Here is an 8,089-nt window from a genome sequence, read left to right as displayed (position 1 = left end):
TGCTTCGATGGGTCGACTCCCCAGGTTGAGCGCACCGCGCCAACCTCAAAGACCCTACGGTATGGATGAAGTCGGAAGTTGGGTCCGATGACCGATTCGATTAGTAGGTATGCTCATGAGGTCGGAATTTGGGTCCGATGACCTGCCATGTGCAGGAAGGCGAATGTTGGCACTGTGCGTTGCAAGGTGCACACCAAGGTGCTGGTGCGGTCTTTTTAGTCGAGTTCGGAAGTTGGGGTCGATGTCCTGATCGGAGGTGCAAGCTACACAGGTGTGGGAATCGGACAAATAGCTTATATAGGGGAGGTGTATGCTTCGTTGGGTCGACTCCCCGGGTTGAGCGCACCGCGCCAACCTCAAAGACCCTACGGTATGGATGAAGTCGGAAGTTGGGTCCGATGACCGATTCGATATGTAGGCATACTCGCGAGGTCGGAATTTGGGTCCGATGACCTGCCATGTGCAGGAAGGCGAATGTTGGCACTGTGCGTTGCAAGGTGCGCACCAAGGCGCTGGTTCGGTCGTTGCAGGCGAGTTCGGAAGTTGGGGTCGATGTCCTGATCGGAGGTGCAAACTACACAGGTGTGGGAATCGGACAAATAGCTTATATAGGGGAGGTGTATGCTTCGTTGGGTCGACTCCCCGGGTTGAGCGCACCGCGCCAACCTCAAAGACCCTACGGTATGGATGAAGTCGGAAGTTGTGTCCGATGACCGATTCGATATGTAGGCATACTCGCGAGGTCGGAATTTGGGTCCGATGACCTGCCATGTGCAGGAAGGCGAATGTTGGGACTGTGCGTCGCAAGGTGCGCACCAAGGCGCTGGTGCCGTCGTTGCAGTCGAGTTCGGAAGTTGGGGTCGATGTCCTGGTCAGAGGTGCAAACTACACAGGTGTGGGAATCGGACAAATAGCTTATATAGGGGAGGTGTATGCTTCGATGGGTCGACTCCCCGGGTTGAGCGCACCGCGCCAACCTCAAAGACCCTACAGTATGGATGAAGTCGGAAGTTGGGTCCGATGACCGATTCGATACGTAGGCATATTGGCGAGGTCTGAATTTGTGTCCGATGACCTGCCATGCGCAGGAAGGCGGAATTTGGGTCCGATGACCGAGTTGATGGCGTGCCATGCGCAGAAAGGCGGAATTTGGGTCCGATGACCGAGTTGATGTTGATGGCCCGCCATGCACAGGAAGGCGGAATTTGGGTCCGATGACCGATTTGAAGGCGTGCCATGCGCAGAAAGGCGGAGTTTGGGTCCGATGACCGAGTTGATATTGATGGCCCGCCATGCGCAGGAAGGCGGAATTTGGGTCCGATGACCTGACATACGCATGGAGTCCGACTCGGGGGCCGATGTTCGATTCGATGACTTGCATTGTGGGTAAAGTCGGAAGTTGTGGTCTTTGACCCGATTCGATGACCAGACTTCGGCTGCTTGAGAATCGGACAAATAACTTATATAGGGGAGGTAGTGTTCTCGAGCATCCTCCCCCCGTGCCCGTTTATGTCGATTGATGCTGGTGCTCGACTGGTTGGAGCGCTCGGATGCAAAAATCTTGCACCAGGATTTATCGATTGTGATGGACACGGCAAGTCTCCTGATTGCTATGCAGGAGCTCATCGTGAATCTCTATGCGGCCTTGGTATGGACTCGACCTGCGGAATGGTTCGGCAATGGTAGTCGCTCCAACACGTCCTTGCAATGGCCACAGAGGTGATTCGACTAGAGCTCCAGTCTAGCTTTTGGGTTGCTTGGCGGACTGGTATAGCCGCGATCGAGTTCCGGCCATGAACGTTTTAGATAGCTCTTGGGCTTTCTGGGACGGAAGTCGGAAGTTTGGGCTGTTGTCCGATTTGATGACCATTCTTCGGATGTGTGAGAATCGGACAAATAACTTATATAGGGGACTGTGTTGTCTCACGCAGCCCCCTCCGTGCCCCTCTATCTCGACCGATGTTGGTGCTTGAAAGGGTTGGGATCGCTCGGATTTATAAACGTGCACCACCATTTGTCGAGTGTGAGGGACGCGGCAGGTCTCCTAAATGCTATACGGGCGCTCTCTGAGAATCTCTATCCGGCCTCGACACAGACTAGTCTTGCTGAATGGTTTGGCACTGGTAGTCGATCCAACACGTCGTTGTTGTGGCCGCCTAGGCGATTCGATTCGAGCCCCCGTCTAGCTTTTGGGTTGCTTGGCGGATTTTGCCCTATCCGCAAGTGAGCTCGGTCCCTAAACGTTCGAGAAACCCGATTGCTATGCGCCGACTCTCTTTCTTGCGAGCCTCCATCTAGCTTTTGGGTCTCTACGGAACGGAAGTCGGAATCTGGGACCGTTGTTTGATTCGACGAGGCAGACTACGGTTGTGCGAGAATCGGACAAATAACTTATATAGGGGAGGTGTTGACTGGAGCATTCTCCCCCGTGCCCCTCTAACTCGACCAATGCTGGCGCTCGAACGGTGGTAGCGCTCGGATTTTCGTTGAGCGCCAGCATTGGTCGATTTAGAGGGGCATGCGAGATTCCCGAATGCTATGCGAGGGCTCTAACGGAAATGTCTATTGGTTTCGGTATGGATGCAATTGCGAGTGGTTCGGCAAAGGTAGTCGTTCCGATGCGTCCATGTCGTGGCCAAATCGATAATTCGATTTGAGCCCTCGTATAGCATTTGGGTCTCTCGATGTGATTCCGCATTCCAGTCCCTTTGGGCACTGCTTGAGCCGCATCCCAGGGGGTTCCCTTCCCAATAATCTGCCTCGCAACCCGATTGCTATGCGGTGAGGCTCCTCGGCCGCCTCGGAACTATCTGTGTATCAGACGCATCGCGGGATAAGGGGTTGGCAACGGTAGTCGCCCCAAGCGCGTCCGATGCTTGGACCATTCCGAGGCGGCCCTGAAGCCTCTTCCGTCTAGCCGTTGGGTCCTTCTCGCCGCATCCCTTGCCTCGCACCCCGATTGCTATGCGGTGAGGCTCCTCGGCCGCCTTGGAACTATCTGTGTATCAGACGCATCGCGGGATAAGGGGTTGTCACTGGTAGTCGCCCCAAGCGCGTCCGATGCTTGGACCATTCCGAGGCGGCCCTGAAGCCTCTTCCGTCTAGCCGTTGGGTCCTTCTCGCCGCATCCCTCGACTCGCACACCGATTGCTATGCGGTGAGGCTCCTCGGCCGCCTTGGAACTATCTGTGTATCGGACGCGTCGCGGGATAAGGGGTTGTCACTGGTAGTCGCCCCAAGCGCGTCCGATGCTTGGACCATTCCGAGGCGGCCCTGAAGCCTCTTCCGTCTAGCCGTTGGGTCCTTCTCGCCGCATCCCTCGCCTCGCACCCCGATTGCTATGCGGTGAGGCTCCTCGGCCGCCTTGGAACTATCTGTGTATCGGACGCGTCGCGGGATAAGGGGTTGTCACTGGTAGTCGCCCCAAGCGCGTGCGATGCATGGACCATTCCCAGGCGGCCCTGAAGCCTCTTCCGTCTAGCCGTTGGGTCCTTCTCGCCGCATCCCTCGCCTCGCACCCCGATTGCTATGCGGTGAGGCTCCTCGGCCGCCTTGGAACTATCTGTGTATCGGACGTGTCGCGGGATAAGGGGTTGTCACTGGTAGTCGCCCCAAGCGCGTCCGATGCTTGGACCATTCCGAGGCGGCCCTGAAGCCTCTTCCGTCTAGCCGTTGGGTCCTTCTCGCCGCATCCCTCGCCTCGCACCCCGATTGCTATGCGGTGAGGCTCCTCGGCCGCCTTGGAACTATCTGTGTATCGGACGCGTCGCGGGATAAGGGGTTGTCACTGGTAGTCGCCCCAAGCGCGTCCGATGCTTGGACCATTCCGAGGCGGCCCTGAAGCCTCTTCCGTCTAGCCGTTGGGTCCTTCTCGCCGCATCCCTCGCCTCGCACCCCGATTGCTATGCGGTGAGGCTCCTCGGCCGCCTTGGAACTATCTGTGTATCGGACGCGTCGCGGGATAAGGGGTTGTCACTGGTAGTCGCCCCAAGCGCGTCCGATGCTTGGACCATTCCGAGGCGGCCCTGAAGCCTCTTCCGTCTAGCCGTTGGGTCCTTCTCGCCGCATCCCTCGCCTCGCACCCCGATTGCTATGCGGTGAGGCTCCTCGGCCGCCTTGGAACTATCTGTGTATCGGACGCATCGCGGGATAAGGGGTTGTCACTGGTAGTCGCCCCAAGCGCGTCCGATGCTTGGACCATTCCGAGGCGGCCCTGAAGCCTCTTCCGTCTAGCCGTTGGGTCCTTCTCGCCGCATCCCTCGCCTCGCACCCCGATTGCTATGCGGTGAGGCTCCTCGGCCGCCTTGGAACTATCTGTGTATCGGACGCGTCGCGGGATAAGGGGTTGTCACTGGTAGTCGCCCCAAGCGCGTCCGATGCTTGGACCATTCCGAGGCGGCCCTGAAGCCTCTTCCGTCTAGCCGTTGGGTCCTTCTCGCCGCATCCCTCGCCTCGCACCCCGATTGCTATGCGGTGAGGCTCCTCGGCCGCCTTGGAACTATCTGTGTATCGGACGCGTCGCGGGATAAGGGGTTGTCACTGGTAGTCGCCCCAAGCGCGTCCGATGCTTGGACCATTCCGAGGCGGACCTGAAGCCTCTTCCGTCTAGCCGTTGGGTCCTTCTCGCCGCATCCCTCGCCTCGCACCCCGATTGCTATGCGGTGAGGCTCCTCGGCCGCCTTGGAACTATCTGTGTATCGGACGCGTCGCGGCATAAGGGGTTGTCACTGGTAGTCGCCCCAAGCGCGTCCGATGCTTGGACCATTCCGAGGCGGCCCTGAAGCCTCTTCCGTCTAGCCGTTGGGTCCTTCTTGCCGCATCCCTCGCCTCGCACCCCGATTGCTATGCGGTGAGGCTCCTCGGCCGCCTTGGAACTATCTGTGTATCGGACGCGTCGCGGGATAAGGGGTTGTCACTGGTAGTCGCCCCAAGCGCGTCCGATGCTTGGACCATTCCGAGGCGGCCCTGAAGCCTCTTCCGTCTAGCCGTTGGGTCCTTCTCGCCGCATCCCTCGCCTCGCACCCCGATTGCTATGCGGTGAGGCTCCTCGGCCGCCTTGGAACTATCTGTGTATCGGACGCATCGCGGGATAAGGGGTTGTCACTGGTAGTCGCCCCAAGCGCGTCCGATGCTTGGACCATTCCGAGGCGGCCCTGAAGCCTCTTCCGTCTAGCCGTTGGGTCCTTCTCGCCGCATCCCTCGCCTCGCACCCCGATTGCTATGCGGTGAGGCTCCTCGGCCGCCTTGGAACTATCTGTGTATCGGACGCGTCGCGGGATAAGGGGTTGTCACTGGTAGTCGCCCCAAGCGCGTCCGATGCTTGGACCATTCCGAGGCGGACCTGAAGCCTCTTCCGTCTAGCCGTTGGGTCCTTCTCGCCGCATCCCTCGCCTCGCACCCCGATTGCTATGCGGTGAGGCTCCTCGGCCGCCTTGGAACTATCTGTGTATCGGACGCGTCGCGGGATAAGGGGTTGTCACTGGTAGTCGCCCCAAGCGCGTCCGATGCTTGGACCATTTCGAGGCGGCCCTGAAGCCTCTTCCGTCTAGCCGTTGGGTCCTTCTCGCCGCATCCCTCGCCTCGCACCCCGATTGCTATGCGGTGAGGCTCCTCGGCCGCCTTGGAACTATCTGTGTATCGGACGCGTCGCGGGATAAGGGGTTGTCACTGGTAGTCGCCCCAAGCGCGTCCGATGCTTGGACCATTCCGAGGCGGACCTGAAGCCTCTTCCCTCTAGCCGTTGGGGCTTTCTCGCCGCATCCCTCGCCTCGCACCCCGATTGCTATTCGGTGAGGCTCCTCGGCCGCCTTGGAACTATCTGTGTATCGGACGCATCGCGGGATAAGGGGTTGGCAGTGGTAGTCGCCCCAAGCGCGTCCGATGCTTGGACCATTCCGAGGCGGCCCTGCAGCCTCTTCCGTCTAGCCGTTGGGGCCATCTCGCTGCATCCCCCACCTCGCACCACGATTGCTATGCGGTGAGGCTCCTTGGCCGCCTCGGAACTATCTGTGTATCGGACGCATCGCGGGATAAGGGGTTGTCACTGGTAGTCGCCCCAAGCGCGTCCGATGCTTGGACTATTCCGAGGCGGCCCTGCAGCCTCTTCCGTCTAGCCGTTGGGGCCATCTCGCCGCATCCCCCAGCTCCTCGGCCGCCTCGGAACTATCTGTGTATCGGACGCATCGCGGGATAAGGGGTTGGCAGTGGTAGTCGCCCCAAGCGCGTTCGATGCTTGGACTATTCCGAGGCGGCCCCGCAGCCTCTTCCGTCTACCCTTTGGGGCCATCTCGCCGCATCCCTCGCCTCGCACCCCGATTGCTATGCGGTGAGGCTCCTCGGCCGCCTGGGAACTATCTTCGTATCGGATGCATCGCGGGATAAGGGGTTGTCACTGGTAGTCGCCCCAAGCGCGTCCGATGCTTGGACTATTCCGAGGCGGCCCTGTGGCCTCTTCCGTCTAGCCGTTGGGGCCATCTCGCCGCATCCCTCACCTCGCACCCCCATTGCTATGCGGTGAGGCTCCTCGGCCGCCTTGGAACTGTCTTCGTATCGGAAGCATCGCGGGATAAGGGGTTGTCACTGGTAGTCGCCCCAAGCGCGTCCGATGCTTGGACTATTCCGAGGCGGCCCTGCAGCCTCTTCCGTCTAGCCGTTGGGGCCATCTCGCCGCATCCCCCACCTCGCACCCGGATTGCTATGCGGTGAGGCTCCTCGGCCGCCTTGGAACTATCTTCGTATCGGACGCATCGCGGGATAAGGGGTTGTCACTGGTAGTCGCCCCAAGCGCGTCCGATGCTTGGACTATTCCGACGCGGCCCTGTGGCCTCTTCCGTCTAGCCGTTGGGGCCATCTCGCCGCATCCCCCACCTCGCACCCCGATTGCTATGCGGTGAGGCTCCTCGGCCGCCTTGGAACCATCTTCGTATCGGACGCATCGCGGGATGAGGGGTTGTCACTGGTAGTCGCCCCAAGCGCGTCCGATGCTTGGACCATTCCGAGGCGGCCCTGAAGCCTCTTCCGTCTAGCCGTTGGGGCCTTCCCGCCCCATCCCTCGCCTCGCACCCCCGATTGCTATGCGGTGAGGCTCCTCGGCCGCCTTGGAACCATCTGTGTATCGGACGCATCGCGGGATAAGGGGTTGGCACTGGTAGTCGCCCCAAGCGCGTCCGATGCTTGGAGCATTCCGAGGTGGCCCTGAAGCCTCTTCCGTCTAGCCGTTGGGGCCTTCCCGCCCCATCCCTCGCCTCGCACCCCGATTGATATGCGGTGAGGCTCCTCGGCCGCCTTGGAACTATCTGTGTATCGGACGCATCGCGGGATAAGGGGTTGGCACTGGTAGTCGTCCCAATCGCGTCCGATGCTTGGACCATTCCGAGGCGGCCCTGCAGCCTCTTCCGTTTAGCCGTCGGGGCCTTCCCGCCGCATCCCTCGCCTCGCATCCCGATTCCTATGCGGTGAGTCTTCTCGGCCGCCGCGGAACTATACCTGTTATTGCTACTGCATCCTTCGGCTGGTAACCTCCTCTGCCGCCTTGGAACGTTCTCTTTGTCGGACGCGTCGCGGGATAAGGGGTTGGCACTGGTAGTCGCCCCAAGCGCGCCCGATGCATAGACCGCTCCGAGTTGACCTTGCTTTCAGCCTCTCACATGCATAGACCTCTCTGAGTCGACCCTGCAGCCTCTCACGTTTAGCCTTTGGAATCTCGCCTCACAACATGATTGCTATCCTTGATGCATCCCTTGCCTCGAGCCCTGATTGCTTTCTTGGCTGCATCCCTCCTCTCCTCACAGCCCGGTTGTCATCACTGCTTCATCCGTCGCTTCATGCATTCTGGCTGCTGGGCCCTTCCCACCGCACACCTCGATTGCTATCTCTTCTGCATCACACACCCCGATTGCTATCTCTGCTACATCCCTCGGCTCTCACTTCTGCATCCTTCGCCTCCCACCTCGATTGCTATCAATGCTGCATCCGTAACCTCACACCCCGATTGCTATGCGGGGAGGCTCCTTGGCCGCCTTGGAAATTTCTGTGTGTCGGACGCACCGCGGGATAAGGGGTTGGCACTGGTAGTCGCCCCAAGTGCGCC

This window comes from Cryptomeria japonica, unplaced genomic scaffold (assembly GCF_030272615.1).
Source record: "Cryptomeria japonica unplaced genomic scaffold, Sugi_1.0 HiC_scaffold_61, whole genome shotgun sequence".
NCBI classification, from domain to species: domain Eukaryota; kingdom Viridiplantae; phylum Streptophyta; class Pinopsida; order Cupressales; family Cupressaceae; genus Cryptomeria; species Cryptomeria japonica.
The sequence above is the reverse complement of the archived record's forward strand: the minus strand, read 5'-3'. Positions refer to the sequence as shown.